At 50.1% G+C, this 20,931-nt stretch overlaps 1 protein-coding gene across 4 annotated transcripts in view; it reads left to right on the top strand.

Annotated features, from left to right (window-relative positions):
* The window catches only part of AFAP1 (actin filament associated protein 1), a 101,552-nt gene that overhangs the window by 1,151 nt on the left and 79,470 nt on the right, over nt 1-20,931 (top strand). Inside the window, exons 1-2 of one of the 4 annotated variants that reach the window (XM_039838008.1) lie at nt 17,109-17,115; nt 18,421-18,423. The exons of 1 other annotated variant lie outside the window; for it this stretch is intronic. The gene's annotated coding sequence lies outside the window, so the exon portion shown is untranslated. Of the gene's footprint in view, nt 1-3,294; nt 3,486-4,547; nt 4,568-17,108; nt 17,116-18,420; nt 18,424-20,931 lie in introns of those variants that run through there. 2 more of the 4 variants (XM_039838005.1, XM_039838004.1) reach the window with 2 other exon arrangements.

Genomic DNA, 20,931 nt, shown 5'->3' with positions numbered 1-20,931 from the left:
GTTAGGAATTCTGTAAGTAACAGAAAAATTAACTAACAGCGGCTTAAACAAATTAAGGATTTGTGTTTTTCTACTTGGTAGAGAATCTGGAGGTAGTTGATGGCTGGTCTTGATTCAGTGGCTCTTGCTTGTAAGATGGCTGCTACAGCTCCGGATATCACGTGTTATGTCCAAGGCAGTAATTCCTGGTGCAGAGAAAAAAAGCAGCATCAGCTGTGCCTATTCCATTTCCCAGAGAGCAAAGTCTTAAATGAGGTCAGGAATTTTCACAGAGTGTTGTGCAGCCAATCTTTAATTACTAGAATTCTGGGGGATGAGAATAAGGAAGCAAATCTTGATTGGCAGCAGTCGCCCATTTCCAAGCTATAAATTCACCCACCACATCCGATTTCAAGCTGCCGGCATAGCGTTGCCAGCTGCACACATGGGAAGAGATGCCAGGAGCACACCAGTATATAATGTTTCTTGCATACAGTAGCTGTAAAGTCCTTAACAGATAATTGTAAACTGTAGTAAGATAATTTGGAAGTAATGAATTTCGGGTATTATCTTTATTTTTAATATAATTTTAATTGTAAGTTTATAGAACTTAATTGTTAAGTAACGACTATGTTTAACAACTGACTTGCAAAATTCCTGCTCAGTGGACACTCGACTCTCTTGGTCTGGTCCAGAGTGCCTCCAGGACACCACTGCGAGAAGCATTTTAGCCAACTTTCGCTATATCTCACTGGCCAGGGCAATGTCACGTGGCCGCTTCAGGCTATAAGGGAAGCTGGGAAGGCCAGAAGCTATTCGAGTCTGTCTAATGCAACATGGCCTGGGAGAAGGGGGCTGTGCGAGCCAACCAGCTGACCGGCCTTCTTACCATGGACCAATCGCCTAGAACGAAACTGTGCCGAGCATTTGAAGCACAGTGATGAGCAAGACACTCCACGTTTGTCCCCGTGGGGCTTTCACACTAGTGGCAAGAGAGAGATTTTAAACAAGTTATGACTGTGATGACTGCCAGAAAGAGGTCCGGGGCACTACGAATGTGTGAAATGCAGTGGGGACCTAGGTTATTGTTTTCATTCTCTATGGTTTCATGACAAATAACCACAAATGTAGCAGCTGAAAACACGCATTTCTTAACTCGGTTCCTGTGAGTCGGAGTTAGGTGCACGTTAGGTGGGTCCTGTGCTCGGGGCGTACAAGACTTGGCATTTCAGCAGCCTGCGTCATCACCTGAAGCCTTGAGTAGGGAGGAATCCACTTCTGAGCTCATTCGGGTTGGTGCAAGAATTCATTTCATGGGCCTCCGTGACCAGGGGCCCAGCTTTTTGCTGGTTGTGGGCCGGAGCCTGTCCTCAGGTCCTACAGACCATCCGCCAGGTGGGCTTCTCCTGTGGCCCCCACAGCATGGCAGGCGACCTCTTCAAAGTCTATAAATAGAACCTCCCCCTCTAGTCTGTTAGGACGAATTCTTATGTAGTATAACCTGACCGTGGAGTGACACCCCATCACCTCTGCCACATTGCATTGGCTAGAAGCTGTCACAGGTTCGGCCTACACTCAGGCGAGGGGCATCATACAAGGGCGTGACTCACTAGGGTTCCTCTTAGGGTGTGTCTGCCCCAGCTGTACTTGGTGCTGGTGGCTACAAGCCTTCTTGGGGAAGGTGGCATTTAGGGTGAGACTTGAAGGGTCAATAGGAGTTGGCTGGGCACAGGGAGAAAAATGAGTCAGGCAGAGGGCAGCACACGCAAAGGTCTGAAGCCTGGAGTGACCTCCTCGTGGTGACTTTATTCTCTGAGATTCTGTCTTCCTGACCTCTGAGTATATCCCCAAACCACGCTGGGCCCCTGGCTGGAGAGGGGTAGGGAAGCCTCTTAAATTCATGCAGGAATTTGTTTCGGAAATCACATTGGAAGCCAGCCTTTCAGTGGTGTGTGCGAGTGTGTGTGTATGTGTGTGCAGGGAGATGGGGATGGGGTCTGCCCCAGCCACTGTCGAGACCCTGTGCATCCGCCCATCCATTCCGCCAGCTTTCCCTGGGTGCCTGCAGGGCGCCTGGCCCTGTTCTGCCTGATTAAATGAATGAGTCCTAGAGAGGTCATACTTCATTGGGGGTTGGGGGGATCGCTCAGACAGAAAGCTCCAGCTGGGAAAGGTAACTTAGGAAGCAATGAGGCTCAGGATGGAAGAGAAGGCTCAGCGGGGTAGGGGGCAGGGAAAGAGCCCTCGGGGCGGGTTTCGGACTTTAACCTGAGCAGCCGTGGAGGGAAAAGCCATTTGCTCAGAAAGAGGAGACGGGTCGAGCAGATTGGAGGCACTGAATGAAGCGCTTCGTTTTGGCCCTGAGAGGTTTGAGATGCCTCCTGGGCGTCCAGCTGGGGATCTGGAGAGTTTGGACTGGGGACAAGAATCTGGCAGTCGCCACAGTATGCGGGGCTTAAAGCCAGGGAGAGCGTGAGATCTGGGTAAGAGGGTCCGTGACAAATGGTAGGGCATCTGGCAGAGCCGTGGGCCACCCTAACACCCCGAAACGTAAAACCTGGGCGGTGAAAGAGGTCATCTTGAGAATCCCAAGGAGCACCTGGCGAGGTAGGGAAAACCCAACGCTGGGCCACAGAATGCCAAACGATCGAATGCGAGGAAGAGTTTCAAAGATGGTGGGTGGCGCTTGGACATATATGAGGGTGACAGATGGGGAAAGGTGGGAATTTCAGGTGGCAAATAGCAGAACCACCTTTCCTTCTGAGGCAGGAAAGGGTGACAGCTCTGCTCCCAGACACTTTTTCATGCGCTGAAGTGACCGCGAGAAATCTGTGGTCCTGCTTGAAGGAGCCCCTTCAGGGAGGGCCGCGCTTGCCTCCACTCCACTCCTAATCGCGCATTCTGCAGGCTGTGAAAATGTGTGTGAATGAATAAAAGAGGAACGAGTGACTGAGACCGTGTGATTCTGGCGGCAGGTGATCTCGCCGCTTGGGCCTCAGTCTCCCTTTCCGTACAGCGGGCCAGCCCTACAAACTTGGGTTCGGGGTTTGGGGTGAGCACCGCCTGCCGAGCGGATTCCAAGGGGAAATGGGCTCGACCTCGCGGGAATGCGCCAGATGGGGCTACGGATGGTGCAGCCCCTCAGCCCCGCCCCGGCAGCCCCGCCCCACCTCCCTTTGTTTCTCCGCGCCCCGCCCCCTCGGCGCAGCTCCCTCCCCATTGGTCGGGGGGCGGGCCCCGGGCGCGGGCGCCGCCGGGGGCGGGGCGGAGGGGCGCGGGCGGGGCAAGTGCGCCTGCGCGGTGCCGGAGTCCTGCCGCAGCCGCGCGCCGGCTGCTGCTCGTCGGGGCGCGAGCCGAGCCTGCGACGCGGACGGGCCGAGGCGGCCCCGCCCCGGGGCTCCATTGTTGTGGCGGCCGCGGCTGTGCCGGCTGCTCCGCTCCTCTCCACTCCACTCGGCCTGGGCGCCGCGGGCACCGAGCGAGCGTTGCGGCGGCGGCGGCCTGAGGTGAGGCGCCGGGCGGGGGTCCCCGGCGGGCGGGGGTCGCAGGTCTGAGCGTGGCGCCGCGGGGTCGCTGCTCCAGGTGGCGGCCGCCTCCCTGAGCGACAGCGGGACGCGGACCGGGACTGCCCCGGCCGTTTCGGCCTCGGGGTGGCACCGAGGGGACTCCACGCCTGCTGCCACCCGCGCGGCCCCGGCCGCCCTGACATCGGGGGCACTGCCTCGGGCCCGGTCCCCGTGCTGTGGCTGGTTCACGGTGGTCCGCGTGTGTCACCGAGAGCAGGTCGGCGTGGTCCCTTGCGCGTGGGCAGTCCCGGACATACCGCGAGTGGGAGACTGTCCCTGCCCCTCCCATGTGTGATTGGTTCTCTGCCCCCTCGAGGGTCACTGCGTGGACCCTCGATCGTGGGGGCCCTTTCTCAGCTCCCCACGACTGGTTCGCTGTGCGGGAGTCGCGGACGGTGGCGCTGCGTGGACCCACACGGGTGGCGCCCACGCCACCCTGCGAGTCGGGGGCGTCCACGCGGCGGTCGGGGTGTGAGCCGGCGCGCCCCCTCCCCGCGTGTGCGTGTACCCGCGCGTGCGCGCGCCCGCGTGTCGGTTGCCGCGTGAGGGTCGTGGCGCCCCTCGGGGCGTAGCGGGCTGTGCGCGGGCGCGCAGTTGGCCCGGACGGGACCGCCGACCCGCTCCTTTATTTATTGTCTCTTCTGCCAAGTGAGCAGAATCGGGGAGCGGGGCCGCACTTCCCCGGGAACCCGCCTCTCCCCGGCCCCGTCCCCGTCCCCGGGGAGCGCGGGGCTGTCACCGCGCCCGGGGACCGCGCGTCAGGCCGCCGCGTTTCCTGCTCCAGGGCGACGCTCGTCCGGCGGGAGCCGCGTCTGATTGGAGGGAGCCGAGCCCCTCTGCCCTGCGCTTCTTGATTTCTTCCGTTAGGACTGGGAAGAAAAAAAACCTGGAAAGCCAGATTTAACTTTGCAGCGCTCAGCGCCTGCGGAGTGGAGGAAACTCGCCTAGGAATTCGGCGGGCTGGAAAATGCGTTTGAAGGAGGAAGATCCACCCCCACGGAATGAGGCCAAGGCAGTTAGAGGTCAGGTCTGCGAAGGGGTGGAGGGGATAGCGAGAGCCAGGTGGTGGCCGGGAAACTCCCGCCCCATGTCGAGGCCTGACCCTCCCCGCCGGCCCTGTGTCTCTCAGCCACTTAAATAAAGTGGACTGGTCCCCTTACCCTCTCATCAGACTTTTCAAAGCACTTATTATGGCCCAGGGAAGAGTCTCTTCCCTGAAGGATGCAAAGTCAAAGACAGGCTTTGCCTTCTGGGAGCGCTCCGGTCCAAGACAGAGGACTGGGCCGTGGGCACAAGTAGCTCTGATAGCCGAGTTCTTTGTGAACAAGATGGTGTATGTAACGGGAATAGAAGATGGAAATGTACTAACCTCCGCTGCCCCTGCTGTGAAGTCCAAACTTGGCACGCAGGCCTTTCATAGTTCCCCTCTGTGCCTGGAACTCTTCCTGTCCGCTCCCCTCCCCGCTCCAGTCACTCCACTTCTGCTTACCCATTATTAGGGTCTCTATTCAGGTGGCACCTTCTCTCTGAAGCCATTCCTGAAATCCTATGTTCTGCCCTCTGAGAGCTGTGGTCTTTAAGGACAGATGCTTAGCGGTAGTACAGCTCAGCAGATGCTCCCACAGGGGTGGGCAGCCTGTGCCCAGAGCCAGGGAGAGGCGCATCTTCGTGAGAGCTCCTTTTTCTTTATGGCACATCCAAGCAGTTCACGTGGGTGTGGTTTAGAATCTGCAATTCCTCAACTCTCCAAAGGGTTTTTAGATTAACATTCACTATTACTTCTAGTGTTTGTTCCACGGTGTGGAGTCCTGATTAAAATTTATTGGGTCTAAGTCTGGCTCTGGAATTAAGCTGCTCTTTGTTCCTGCAAAGCCACCCCTTCTGGCCTCGTTTCCTCACCTTCGAGGGTCTTAAACTAGGTAAGAACCTGTCAGCCTTAAACCTTTACTTCTGTCAGCCAAATATAGCAAAGTTCTCTTAGTGGCTGTGGTCTTTTCAATAATGGGGATCTTTGAAAATGTGGATTCTGAAGTGGAAGTCCTTTTTTCTTTTCTTTTCAAAAGATTTATCGTCATGGGTGTGTGCTTTGTCTCGTGTTAAAGACCAGAGTCTGTGATGGAAGCTTAAGCAGCTTTTTGATATTGTCTTGCATAGTCTTCGTAATTACATTTTACTCGCAACATCTGTACTATAGCAAATCGATTTGATGTTTCCTCGATGAAGTGTTGGTTGCAGAACTCTTCAGAGGAGCATTTCACTGATCTTTTGAGTGTCGGATGAAGTCTGCCAACTGTAGGCTTCTGTATTTCCCAGTCTCTAACGGATTTTAATTTGGGGAGTCTGAGATAAATGAGATTTGGGGAGTGCCTTGAGTAGGTGTATGGGGTTTTATGTAATGGTTGAAAACATAGTTTAAAATGATTACTTCCAAAAAATGGCATCATATGTTAAATGGCCTCAAAGGAAGCTCCAATTGTAAGGAATGTGGGACTTAACCCCTTAAAATATTAATCTCCCTTCCAATTTATGTTTGGTAACATGGGAATTTGGTGTGCTAGATTTTCCTAAAGCCGCACGTCTGTCTCTGCTCTTCTTACTTGGTTGATGACAGGGATTAAAAATAGATGGTAGCTGTTTGGTCAAGTAGTGATGCCACTGAATTACAATTTTCACTTAAATCAGTGGGGTCTTGTCTTAATTTAAAAAAGCACATGGAGCATGTCACAAAGCACTTATTTTAGGAGAGGTCTTTAGAAACAACTAGATTTTCTTCATGGTTTTCTTAGATTGTACTGCTACGATGTTTCACTGAAGCTTAACCAGTTAATGCTCGTTCTGCATCGAGAGTATACTTCATTTGTAGCAGGCCTGGTTTTTACATGGATTAAATGAAAAGTCTTTTGTAGAAGCAAGTGTCAAGTGTCAGGATGGAGAAGGTAGAGTTCAAACTCTGCATTTCAAAGTCGTTGTCGCTCGCCCTTTGCTGAAGGAAGAGAGTAAGCCTTACTTTTCCCCAGGGTCCAAACAGAGCTTACCTTACCCCACTTTAAAGAACTGATGATGGCTTTTTTCGAGATTATGATATTCTATAAAACACTTTTTTCTCTTTAGGTATTATATGCCTGGAACGGGGAGTTCAGAGATAAATTTTTCTTAGACTGTAGGTCTTTGTGTTGCTCTCCCCCCAGCCTGTCCCACATCACCTATTAAATGGTTTTTTTCTTTTCCATTTTACAGTCCTTACTGCATAAGTGTCTGTTATTGGTAAGCTACCTCTAAATCTCTTTGGATGTTGACAGGATGTAAATAAAAATTACGTTTTAAAGATAACTTCAGTTCTTTGGACAGGAGGCTTGAGTTAGACACTCGGGCCTGCTAAGGCTTTTAAGTCCACGTACCTCTCTGAACGTCATTTCCCTCACCGGTAAGGTGGAATTAATTGTTAGTAATGCCTCTTCTACCTAGCCCAGGAGATAGTTTTGAGGATAAAATGCAATCGTGAACGTAGTGGGATTTCATAAGTTGTAAAATATTATGTTGCCAAGGATTAAAAAAAAAAGACTTCATTACGAATTGAATGACTCTAGATTTTTCTTTAAAATCCCAAATGTTTAATATACAGATGATCTTTGGAGGTGTGTTAAGCCACTTCATTTAGGATTGTTTTCTCACTTTAATTGTCCAGTATTGTTTGATATTTTAGTATTTGGGGAAACATCAAATTCAAGTTTCGGTTACCGTCAGTCTTTTCCAAGCAAGACTACTGAATGTGCCCAGTTCAGCCTGTAACAGCCTCTCCAGCGACAGACGCCCCACGGACCTTCACTTAATGAAGTATATTTTCTTGACGTTTCAGTCCCTAAATGACCTGTCTCAAGGTTGGGAAAAGCCGTAGACCGTCTGAGGTCAAGGTCGACAAAGCCTTCAGCAGTTCACATTGGAAGTACCGGGCAGGCAGCCGGCGTCCCCGTGAACCCGCCTTCAGCACCGCTCGGGAACTGAGCAGAGTGTGGGCCGGTGCGGGCCGGGCGGTCCTGCTTTTCTCTTCTCTCCCTCCCTCCCCTCCCTTTCTTCCTCGCCACCAAATGCTAGGAGCCCCTGGTCCCCCAGGCATTGGCAGCGGGAGGAATGCAGAGGTTAATGAAACATGGCGCTGGTCCTCAGAGAGTTTCCGTTCTGTGCACAGATGTTAAGTGACGCTGTCGCATAGTTCACAAGCCTTTGTGTAGTTTCCCTGTGATGTAACCCCTTACTGTGCTCAGTGTGGAGATGCAGAGCTGGGACGCAGTCACAGGTGTGAAGAGCCGGGGCTCGCGGTGCAGGGGGCGAAGCAGACCCGGATGCAGTTTCAGCGCTGTGTCATAGGTGCCACCACAGGGGCGTCTGGGGGCCGCGCTGGTGCCCACAGTGCAGCGTTTATTCTCCTGCAAGCTGCTTAGAGTTCATCAGGCGAGGCAGGTATTGGTGGGTATGTAAGTTACAAGAGGACAAGTGAATTACCTGAGACCTAAAACGTGGAGGTCTTCTGGGCAATTTATAATTCCCCAAATGGGCATTTATCAGCATGAGTCTGTTGTTTCAGATGCAACATGGCCATCCTGCCTTTGGACTTAAGGAAGTCAGCTGACTCTTGTTGAATATAGACTATGTGACAGACACTCCACTGGGTATTTTCACATATGTCACTGTGTGAGTTTCCTCTTGCTGCTGTCACAAATTGCCACAAACTTAGTGGCTTAAAACAACCCGGCTCATTTCCTTCCTTGCTGGCTGTCAGCTCCGAGGCCGCCCTCAGCTCCTAGAGCCTCCTGATCCTTGCACGTAACCCCGATCCTAGGCCCAGCAGGGACCCTCGAGCCCCACTCCGCAGTCTCACTCCTCCTCTGTGTCCCTCTGCCACTTGGGGAAAGTTCTGTGCCGTTACGGCTCGTTTGACTAGATTGGGCCCACCTAGATTATCCAGGATGACCTCCCTACTTGAAGTCCGTAGGAAAGTCCCTTTGTTATGTAACGTGACATAGTCATAGGTTCCAGGGGATAGGGCACGGACTTTTTTGGGGGCCGATTTCTGCCGGCCACAGTATGACAACATCCAGTGAAGTCGTTATTACCCTCGGTTCACAAGTAAACACACCAAGGCACCGGAATTTTACACGAATTGACAGCACCCTTAAGATTTTTATTAAACAGCAAAACTGTTCCTCTGAGTCGTCGAACTGATGGTGCGGTTTTTAGCAGCGGGTTAGGTCGGTCAGAAGCAGAACTAAATTTTGTGTCTTGGAGTGTTTAAGGGGTCTGCTCTGATTACAGAAGTTTTGCCAAGAAGTCATTAGAGTAATTCCTGTATCAGAAAAAACACCCACGCGGGGAATTTGGGACCTTGCGTTTTCAGGGTTTATGTGAAGGACGCTTTCTTCACGGGGCGAGGAGTGCATGAGTCCATGTCCGTTTCTAGAATGGAAACAGCTGAGTCAACCCGACAGGGACTCACATTCCTGAGTTTTAGAGAATCTGTTTCAAGGCCGAAGCGAAGCCAATAAACGAAGTCTGGCCCTCCAGTGGTCGCTGGGGATGAGGTGCAGCCCTGTGGTCAAGGAGGTGACTGGTGATGGTCACCAACTATTTAAGACCGAGCGTGGCCTCATTTGACCATGTAGGTGTTTTACATAGTTTTCCACTAGGATTTTTTCCTTTACAGTGAATGACAAGCTCTGATTGGAAGTAAACTTCCTGTAAGAAACCAGAATCTCTAATTCTAAGGCTTTAGGAGTTCACGAACTGCTTGAAATCCTGTGCCAAAATTTTGTGCATCTGCGCCTACGTGTGTGTTTCCTGAGGAGGGGGGTTATAGCTTTCCATACATTTTTAGGGGGGTTGGATTCCAAAAAGTTTAAGAACACTACCAGTTAATAGGATATTCATGTTGGTCAAGTATCAGATTTTGTTTAAAAGTTAAATACCCAGTTTCAACCAAGTTATACAGCCACATAGTTTTAAGAGTCAAAAGTTCTACAGAGCTGAGAACAACAACAGAAAAAAGCAGTCACCGACCCGCCCTTTTCTCCACCCTGATTCCTGCTCCCCGGAGGCCCCCTTAATGTTTTAGCTATTTCTTCCAGATTTTGTCTGCGAGAGACACCCTACTATGAAGAAGATGAGTTAGGCCATTTATCCCACCCCCTCCTCCCCCCGCCCACTCTCCCCTCATCCTCTCGGGATGCTCATGGCAAAGATTTGGGATATAAACTCAGCAGCACGTACGCTACGGAACCGTTATTCACTAGGATGTTTAGTCTCGTTGTACTTCCTCTCTCGCATTTTGTCCATGAGTCGATCATCTTGCTCAGTTTGCTCAGTTTTCGCCGTATCTGATTTCTCCATCCATGCCACACACATTCGTACACGTCGGGGAAGCACCCACTTTACCCTTCTCAGGGTAAGTCTTCTGAACGTCTCGTTCTGCCTGCTTTTCCTCTAGACTGGCTGCCTTCTGGACCTGCCCTCTGCCCTCCCAGAGCTCTCCCGTCACCATGAGGCCGCCTCTCCCCGCCCTCCTGGGCAAGGTGCCTTCCTCTTAGGTTTTCTCTCTTATTCTGGTTAAGTATGTTCACCAGTAGCTTTTGAAGAAATGATGATTTTTTCGAGCTCTTGTATAATGTCGGAATATCTTACCCTCTAATTGATAGTTGGGCTGAGTATAGAATTCTGGGTTAGAAATCATTTTTCTGCAGAATTTTGAAGATACTGCTCGAAAAGCTGGTTTACATCCTTCCTTCTCTAGAAGTTAAGCGTGTATTCCAAACATTGTTGCGTGCATTATAAATACAGTGTTCGTGTGTGTATATATTCAGTAGCTAACATTTATTCACTTAGCCAGCACTTTCCTATTGAACTCTCCCTGCACGCCAACTCATTTAATTTTTAGAGCAACCCCATTATTGTGACCATTTTATGGCGAGGAAACTGAGGCACAGGGAGATTGGGGGTCTTGTCCAACGTCGCACAGCCAGGAAGTGTGGGAATCAGGGTAGACAAATGGGCAGTCTGGCACCAGAGCTCTCCACGGTTATTCTGGGTTGCCTGTTGGACAGGTGTCGGTGGCTGGCGAACCTCGCCTCCCGCAGGAGTTCACTGACTGTTTTTCAGAGTGGTGCATATATGAGTTTTCCGCACCTTCTTAAGCCTAAACCTAAGTCTGGGAGTCATCTCAGACCCTGCCTGGGACCTCTTGTGAACTGAACGGAGTGGGGGAGGGGGTGCTTCAGGCCAGTCTAGCTACTTGGAAGGCAGAAATAGGATTGAATAATTTTGCCAGAAGAAAAAGCACAAGTTGGCTGGGCTTGGGCTTCCGAGGGAAGAGGCTTGGCACAGCCTTGTGCCCTTGGCCATTTGGATGGGAAAGGAAGAAGAGAGAGCTTCACCAATGATGGGCGACCTAGCCAGAGTAGATGAGGAGCATTCGCTCCCCGGAGGCCAATAAGTGTACCTTTGTTTGTCCAGGCCTGTCAGCTCCTCGCCAGCCCAGATGTTCCCCAACAGCTGTTTGCTTTTTTTAATAGTTCAATGTGATTTATAGGTATATCTTTTCTTCTTCTAACAGTGTTAAAGATTAAAGTTTTATTTTTCATTCGGTGGAGAACTTAGATAGTGAGACAGTATACTTTGAACAGTGTTACAGATTAAAGTTCTGTTTTTGATTCTGAAGAGGATTTAAGAGTGAGGTAATATGGCACACCCAAGTCTGCTAAAAACAGAAGTATGGGGTAGTACAGGAAAGTCACTTCCCATTATAGATCATATGGCGGGAGCTGGAAGGGACCCATACCAAAGCTGGCACAGTGGAGACAAATCTTGTCTTTGGATAACGCTTCAGCCTTTCTCCCTGCGGGTGAGGTGGGGCTGGAGGAGGGCGGTCACTGCTGTCGAGTACCCAGTATTTGTCAGCTACGTTACATATAGTGTCCCACTTAATACAGTCTTATTATTAGGCAAGTATTGTTTTTATTAAAGATGAAGACAGAGGCTTCGAGATGTTAAAGTTGCTCACGGTCACATAATTACATGGAGAAGAATGAGATACTCGAACCCAGGGGTTTGACTTCAAGGCCCTTGACCTTTCCTTAACACTCGGCTATTTCCCTGAAGCTGAGGAGTGACTAAAGTCTAGTAAGCCGGTTTTGTGGGAAGAGGTCCTGTGGGAGTGATGGTCTCTCCAGACTTGGAACCTGCCCCACTGGACCTCTAAATTATGGACTTGACCATCTGGAGACAAGCCCCTGGTTTAAGACGTTTCTTTGTGGGTAGACAAAACCCAACCACATGAGAAAGGCAAAAGCTGTTTACTGAGAGTCTAAGGTTTGGCGGAGACCCCGAGGCAGACAGAGGGGTGGGGGAGCTTCCTCGTGGAGAAAAGGGGGATCAGGGGTGCCGTGACGGGGGCGAGGGGGCATGAGGAGGCTGGCTGACGCTTCTAGGCGTCGGGTGACCGGTCGGGGGAGCAGGTGAGGCTTTCTCAGTCGGTCCTGGGCGGGAAGTGGGGACAGAAGTTCGGGACGCTGTCAGTTATGGATCCAGTCCTGGCCGACTGTCCCAGAAGTCGTTCGGCTTCCTGGGCTGTCACTCAGCCGCGAGGCTGACCTCTCCTCTCACCAAGGGCCCTTTGCATCTTTCTCTTGATGGTCAAAATCTGAAATGACAAATTAATATGTTGGGTTTTTTTTTTTTTAAGATGTTCTGTGTCCCCTGAAAGAAGTTAGTCACACTGAAATTAGTCTATAAAGTGTTGGGCCATTACCGTCAAAGATTTAAACCAGGAAGCCTCCGACGATGTCACGTGAGCGCTACTGCATCTTCACGCATTGTTATGGAGATGTGTTTTAGCCGCAGCCCCCTTGTCATCCAGCGTGCGGTGGACCAGAAACCCTGCACCGGCCTCTTTTATGCGTTTCGCTTTGTCACCTGTGTTGCTACGAACATATTGATTGTGCGATTTGCTAACTGGAAGACTTTCGGAAATCTACTACTTGAGCCCACTGATTTTATAGAGAAACTGGGATGCACAGGAACGTTCTAGCTTTTTTTGATGGCAAAGCCAGGAATAAAATCCAGTGCTCTTTTTTTCTGGGGCGCGATTGAAGGAAAGGCTAAACGTGTGGTCTGAAGTGAAATCTTTTTTGATAAATGATTTTTATTTTTCTCTTCTGACTCTCGTTATCACAGAAAGTTAAAACTGGCCTTTTGGACTGATTTTTGTAACATAGAGTGCCTTTGCTCCTTCTCATTCAGCCGCTGTTTCGACATAGGTGAAAGGTCAGAGTTCTGGGCTGAATCGCGCCCTCCCCGGGGCCGGCGCCCTCGTTCACGTCTTCCCATTGCATCTCGTCCATAAATGGCTCCCTGCCTTCTCCTTTCCCTCTCCAGCTTCTCTCTCTGGGTCGGATCATACGCGAGTTTCTGTGTTTAGAATTCCGTGTCTATACAGACGCGGTGATTTTCCATGGTTAGAATAAAGTGCGGATTCCTTGGCCGGGCGTCCCAGGCCTTCACGTCTGGTGCGAGCTCCGAGTTCGGATTTTTCTTTCTTTCTCTTACTGACGTTGACCTTGTACTCCCGCTGGGTGCTTGAGCCCTTTTCTGAAGCCCAGCCCAAGAGCTGCACTTTTCCGTGCCCTCTGATCCATTGAGGCCGCGGCCCCCGCACCCTGACTCCCTGGCCTCTTCAAACCTTATCCGTCCTTCACACGCTCGTTTTTCGCCCGCCCTTCTCTGACGCCCAAATTAAAATTGCTCTTTCGTTCTTAGGACTCTGATACTACCCACGATTTTGTTCCTCGTTTAATTAACACGGCGAGCCTGTGAGTTAGTATTACCAGCTGCCTTATGTCTTTTATAATTAGGTTAAAAATATTTACTTTAGTCATACATTTTGAATAGCGTAAGCAGCGGAACAGCGTTCAGAAGGCCCTAGAGAGGAAGAAGGAAGTGGCACTTCCGTCACTGGTGTCTGTCCCGCAACCAATGACGCGTTTCTTTTGAATCTTTCCAGAGATGTTCTGCGCATAGTCAAGCGTTTATGGATAATTCTGTCTTCTTTTTAAAAACACAGATGTAGCCATAATAGAAACATTACTCTCTCCTAGTTCTCTATTATTAGGTGTTTGGCTTGTTCCCAATCTTTTGGAATAAGAAACAATGCTACGTCATATATAATTCTTGTGTATTCGCATGAATATGTTCGCAGGGTGGATTCCTAGAGATGGAATTGTTGGGCCGAGGGTTTACGCATTTTCGGTTTTGATTGGTAATGCTGCATTTCCTTTCATTGGGGTTACACCATTTTCTCTCGCCGTCAATGCATAGGAGTGCCTGTTTCCTACACCCTCGCCAATACAGTGTGTTCTCATTAAATGTTTTGTTCTTTGCCAATCTTATAGATAGGTTTTAAAAAATTGCTTCTATTTTAAAGGGTAGGAAACAAGCTAAAGAGATATTAGGTAGGTAATTTGCCTGGTCTCACAGTAGATGGTTAAGCTACAACCCCAATTTAATTTTCTAATTCCAGATTTTGTTTTCTTTGGAGGCAAGCCGGTAGAAAATACACATTGCCTTTGACAAATTAATAATTATGTACTACTTAGTCTTTCTCCTGGATCGTAAGACTTGTATGAGTGGAAAGGAATTTTGAGATTTAGAGAATTCTTTATTGAGAGTCTAGGGCAGTCCCGAAAAGGCAGTACGGATAATAAAATAATGTAGATTTTTCTGCTTTTTGATCTCAAAACGTATCTAAATTGTCTTTTGACTTTTTGACGTGGAGATTGATTCTAAGGGAGAAGTCCAGGCTCTTTGTCTTACAGGCTTGTAATTTTCTTGGTAGGGTATTTTGTTAGTAACCTTTTTAATTAGTGAAAATCTTCTGCGTTTGGTTAATTATATTTTCTATATCATTTAGAAGATTGTTTTGGGAAGCAAATACAGTTTAGAAATTAAATTCTCTTCCTTGCTAACTAAACTATCTTTCCTTCTTTCCTTTATCTGTTGTAGTGACAGCATAAACTCTGCTACTGGGTTTGGTTGTCATCCAGAGAGGGGTGACCCCCAAATATGGACTGTTGCATACCAAATTTAGTCCAAAAAGACTGTGCCTAGAAATTTGGATATTGTCATACTTCCCAGATATGTGAATCGAATAGTACAATTCATATATGAATCGAGTGTGTGTAAGACATACATTTATTTATTTGTAACATAGGAATCAAATAACTCTCTCTAAGATAGCTTTCTGACAATTTCTAATAGCCGTCTTATTCTAAAACTATGGAGGTTTTGCATTCATATGTTCAGTGTTATACACTTACCTGGTACCTTTATATTTAATGATTATGTTACTACGGTCTTGGGTCTGTTTTGAATTTGTTAATCAGTCTTCCCCTTTCTACTTAGGTGGGGTTCGGCTTTTGTTCTGTTTTGGTCATTGGGCCAGCAATGATCTGCGTGAATTTCCCTTCCTCTCTCAGCCAGTTCCTCTTTCCGATCGATGATCTTAATATCTCATTGGGCTTTACTGTTTTTCTAATGATGTGAGTTCTGGACTCTGGGCCGAGCAGTCCCCTGAGAAATCATACTCATCTTCTCTAGCAGTGCATATTTTCAAGACAAGGAAAACATACAGTATTTCTGGGACTGCATACCAGCGTTCGTCTAGGGGTCAGCAGAGCTGGCTTCGTCCTGCGTATAGCAATGCTAGTGGAATTACCCAAGACAGATCATGTCCGTTCCCTGGCCCATGTTTTTATAAGTAGTACAGCAGATGGTATGTCTTCTAAGTGGCCTTCCAGCCCGGCTATTCGCTGACCTGTTGTCTGCACTGTGCCAAGCGTGGCGGGAATGGCAAGCAGACTAACGCGCAGTCGAAACCGCTGGGGTATCACAATCTAAGTTCGGACGCCGGAGGAGAGCGAGCAGCACCGGGCAGGTGTACGGACCGGAGGGGTTGGGAGGGAGGTTCCGAACCCCTCTGAGGGTCGATGGGATCAAAACTCTCCCCGCCGACCTGAAGAAGAAGGAGGCAGAAAGGCATGAGGTTGCTTAGAAAAATCTCAGTCTTTGAGTCTTGGGTTATCCCTACAGGAGAGGAGGTGGCGGGGTGGCATTCTGTGTCTGCAGAAGGAGGTGCTGCGTATGCCACGCCTGCACCTGGCACTCAGCCTCACTCAGTTTATCTTCTGTTTCTACCTTCCTGATGCACCTGCTTGTTTCTCCAGAAAAGTTGCAGTGAAATCCTTTGAAAAACTTTATAAGAAGAATAGAGGCTAATTGAAAATAATTCGAAAAGTATGGAAGACGAAAAGCAAAAAGTGAGCGTTTCTCTTTTCATGGTCTTTGGGGTAACCATGTTAGCTGTTGCTGTATTTCCTTCCAGATCTTTTCCAGTGTACTTATAAATATATTTGTATGGTTCGGGGGTATTTTTGAAAACAAAACAGTGAGTACTTGATAAGCACTGTTCCTTCCAGTACCGTCCCGGACCCCCCAGTATACTCAGACACTCTCCGTGATGACACCTCCAGGCTCGTAGACTCCTTTGCCCGTGGAGTGCAGGGTGTACGAGCTGATGCTAAGCGGCCTTGACTGTTTGCCCGGCCCAGGGCCTCTGCTGAGCTGGTTACGTGCCCAGGGACTTAGGTTTGTCACAGCAAACCTATGGGCAAATGCTGTTGTCGTTAACACCTTACAGATGATAAAACTGGTAAAGAACCTGAGTTCCTTGCTCAAGCTCATGGCATTATTTACAAGAAAGATAACATTAGAACAGACTCTTGTGAAATTCGAGTAATTTATATTCACTCATTTCACGAACTGTTTCTCGAGCGCATTCTGTGTGTCGGGTGCTGTCTCAGAAGCGTCTTCTGAAAGCACGGGTGGGTAGGGTAGGGGCGAAGGGCAGACGGCCCACAGGGACTGGGTCCCTGCTCATGTGAGGAGGGTGGCCTCAGGGAGGGGAGGGGCACCGCGGGGAGGTCTTTGCACCATCGTTGTGACATCTGTTTTTGCTGCAGGTCCCATGCTTGTACATACGCTTTTCGGGGATACTTGGTTTTGATTTTTATTATGGCTTGCCTGAGACCGAGTGACCTTTATTTCAGACTGCCCCGAGTCATGCCCTTGAAGGTCCGTGCCGATGCCACTCTAGTTGGTGTGCTGTCACCCTCAACTCTTTCGGGGGTGGGGGAGTCAGTCACTCTGGAGTGATTCACCTGCAAGCAGCTAGGTGGGGCGTCTCACCGGGGGTGGATTCGATGCCGCTTATGATAGGTCAGGCTTTCCTGCTCTTTCCCACGGAAGGACACATTTCACTCACCTTTGGGTTTTGCTGTGGGACCTCAGGGGTTAGAGCAGGGCCTGGCAGTCTGTTGGTCGAGGCACATGTTACGCAGGTGCCACCAGAAGGCTTTGTGACATGTGGAAAGGAGCAGCTTAGGGGACAGTGGGGCCGGGTGCTGGAGGGCATCCCTCGGGGGTTGTAAGTGTCTCGTGACAGAGTGGCATGGACCAGCACCCGCAGCCTTGGGTTTCTGCGACACACCCTCTCTGTGCTCTTGGCAAGTTTTATTTGGATGTCTCCGAGACAGAGAGCATCACATCAGCGTTTGCCACCAAGTATTCGTAGCAGCCGGTACCTGCTCTGTGGGTCGCTGTCTGTGCTGTGGTTTCTAAGGGGTTGTAGCTCCCCCGCCCAGGGCACGGCGCCCACGTCGGGGTGCTGCTGGTGCCCCAGCGCCTCGGAGGCGGCGTGCTGAGTAGAGGAAGCCGCCGGCGGGAGGTGCCCTCCCCTCTGGGAGTCGGATGCTGGCCCAAGTGACGAAGGCCTGCGAATCCGTGACGGGCCGAAGCCCGCTCCCTCTGCCTCCTCTTCCTTCCTCTCTCTCTCTCTCTCTATATATATATCTCAAAATTTCTTATTAAAAACTGAGCAAGTATTTTGCTTCTGGTTTCCTTCATTTGCTGTCTCTGCTCATTGCATTTCCCCGATGGCGCCTGGGACAGTGGGAAAGCAAGTTTTCTCTGCTCTCCAACGGGGGTACGCGCCGCGCTCGCTCTGAGGGGCTCGCCGCGTGCCGGGCATCCAGAGCGGCCTCGCGTGCGTTCCCGCTGCCATCGCTCACCGTCGAGCAGCCAAGGCAGCTCGCGTGTTACCCCCAGGGAACGTGGGGGCGCTTAGTGCCTAGTGCCTGAGGGAGACTCCCAGAGTCACAGAGCTGGGCAGCGGCGGAGCAGGGCCGAGCGCGCGTGCTGCCGGTCAGACAGGTGCTTCGACTCCGTCGGGGCTCTGGGCTCCTGGAGGGCACAGAGCCACACGTGGGTGGACGGGCCAGGTCCACCCGCCTTTTCAGCTTTGCCGTCGGCCCCAGACAGTTATTTGGACTGCACTGTGCTGCTTCAGTCAATGCGAAGTCTTTGAATTTTTAAATTTCAGCCTGGCATTTTATAATCTAGGGAAGGGACACCTCGGGCTGGTTTGCTTTAGACACAAACACTTATGATCCAGTCGCCGGGGTTTACAGTTGTGACTATTTCTCCCCACCGTAAACGGGAAATAAAATCCGAATTAATAGATGCACGTGCCAATTGTTTTTCTTATTGTACATTTTTAGTTATTGGTCAGGTTTTATCTGTGATACTCATGTCAACGGTATCTGGCATCATAGGTGGAAATCAGAATTTTAAAGTAAGACTACTTAGAGCTATATTTTTTAGAGTTTCAAACTGGACATTTTACATCAGTGTGTAATTGGAATTAAAGTTTTACAAAACACTACCTGGCCGTAGTATAGGTGTCGCACTGGCTTATTTTTCATCCCATTAAAGAATGGAGCTGGTCGCCTGGAAGTTGTACATCCATGGGCAAAAAAAAATGAACCTTGACCTAAACCTCACACCTTGTACAAAAATTATTCAAAATGGATCATAGACTTAAATGTAATATGTAATACTATCACACTGAGGGAAAAAAATACAGAAACCCTTTGAAATTTAGGACTGGGCAAAGAATTCTTAGACTTGATACTGAAAATACAGTTCATAAAAAGAAAAAGTAATAAATTGGACTTCGTCAAAATTAAAAACGTTTGCTCTGCTGACGACTTTGTTAAGAGGCTGAAAAGTTAAGCTACCGACCTGGAGAAAATATTTTCAAACTATGTGTGTGATAAAGGGCTAGTATCTAGAATGTGCCAAAATCCTCAAAATTCAACAGTAAAACAAACAATTCAGTTAGAAAATGGGTAACAGGCACGAAGAGACGTCTCGCCCAAGGGAAGATGCGGGCGAGAAGCAAGCTCCGGAGGAGACGCTCAGCGTCATCAGCCATTAGGGAACCGCGAACTAAACCGCACACCGACCGGAATGGCTACAATGAGAAATAGCGGCACCAGGTGCTGGTGAGGACGTGGAGAAACTGGGTCCCTCCACTGCAGCTGGGGGAATATAAGACGACACGGCCACCTGGAGAACAGCTCGGCAGTGTCCTAAAACAACCAGACATGCAGCTTCCGTGGGACTCGGGGGTGGCACTCCCGGGCACCCATCCCAGGGAAATGCAGACTTTCGTTCACACAGACACCTGGACGCGGACGTTCCAGCAGCTCTATTCCTAACGGCCAGAAAGTGGCACCAACCTGGGTGTCCTCAAGGGGTCAGCGGATGAGCCACTGTGGTCCAGCAGATCGCTGCTCCGCGATGTGGAGGGACAGACAGGTCACTAACACACGCCACAACCTGGGCGGCTCTCCAGAGACTCACACTGGTGGGAAAGAGCCAGTTCCCAAAGTTTACACGGTGTGTGACTCCGTTTATGGGACTTTCTCAAAACGACGAGATTCTAGACATGGAGAACAGATGCGTGGCTGCCGGGGTCCAGGGGTGTGACGGGGAGCGGGCATGCTGTGCAGGGGCGGCGGAGGGGACCCTGTGCTGATGCCACCGCTCTGTGTCGACTGTGTGTGGTTGTGATACCGTAGTTTTGTGCGGTTTGGGCACTGGGGACACTGGGTGCAGGGGATCCGGGTCTCTCTGTGTTATTCCTCTCTGAGGTTTGGCAGAACGTTAGTTACCCTTGAGAGAGCGTGGCTGAAGAGTACGCGGCGTCTCTCCGCACTGGTTCTTATAACTGCGTGTGAATCCACCATTGTTTCAAAGTAAGAAGTTTCATTCTTAAAAAAGATGCTGGTTGCTAAGCATTCAGTCGATTTCATTGTCCACTGGAAAACTCTTCTAGAGAATTTAAATAGGAACTTTTTTTTTTTTACTTTCAAAAAATCATTAACGTTTTGTAAAAATGTTGTGTGTACGTTATAAAGAAATCGAACGTTACAGAAAAGTACACACGTAAAGTGTTTTAAAAATCGCCCCAATCCCACCCTTTCTACATCACCGTAAGATTTTTAAATGTAGTGTTTCCGTGACCACATTACCCGCTCTTCCCTTCTGAGCACCGGAGTGGCAGTGATCATGCTCATTGACATCATCATAAGGAAGCCAAAGCTCGGAGAATCTAGATGACTTGATCGAGATCAGATACTGTTAGTGGCCAGAAGAGAATTGGCTCTTAATACCTCGTCCAGGCCTCCTTCCTCCCCCTGGTCCCTCGGAGCAGTGGTTTTCCAAGTGTGGTCCCCAGGCCAGCCTGTCACTTGTTGGAAATGCAAATTATCCTGCCCCCAGCTATGGAATCGAATTCTTGGCACTCCATGACTCTGAGGTGTTGAGGGTGCTTGAGGGTGCTTCGCCGTCCCAGTGAGTGACATTGGAACAGTGGACTGGAATGCGGTAGGAAACAAAGTGTGCGTGGACCGTGGTCACGTGGACCGTGGTCACTCGTGCGCTCTCTTCACGGCACGGTTTCCGTTGGGATTCGTTCGCCGTCTGGTCGTTCTTTTAAAGCTGTCTCCCTTGTCCTGTCCTGAGCTTCGTGTTGCTCAGCGGGGCTCTTCGGGGTCTGGCATAGAATCCAGCACGTCCAGGTACTCGGACACTTGTTGACCAGATCAACGCGCCATTGGGCTTCACGCCGTAGTGGTCACCGGTTTCCGTCCCCGCCTCTGGGGTCCGGGGACCAGCTGCCTGACTGTCACTCTCACCGGGTCATTTACCCCCTTCTCTTCCGCTCTTCCACGGCCTCTACCCAGTGTCTCGTCTGCACCAGACTTCGGAAGTCACAGACGAGCGGTGTGTCTGTTCCTCACGTGGTGTCGCTCGTGCATCCCGGACTCCTGCATCCACGTCGTCCCCCGAACCCGCGTCTACCTTTGTGTGGGTTGACGACACCCTTGCCCACCCTTGCCCGTCGGCCCGAAGGAGAGCGCCGCCCCCCTCCCTCCCTCCCCGC

The sequence above is a fragment of the Pteropus medius genome, unplaced genomic scaffold (assembly GCF_902729225.1).
Source record: "Pteropus medius unplaced genomic scaffold, Ma_sr-lr_union100, whole genome shotgun sequence".
Taxonomy (NCBI): Eukaryota; Metazoa; Chordata; class Mammalia; order Chiroptera; family Pteropodidae; genus Pteropus; species Pteropus medius.
The sequence above is the reverse complement of the archived record's forward strand: the minus strand, read 5'-3'. Positions and strand labels throughout refer to the sequence as shown.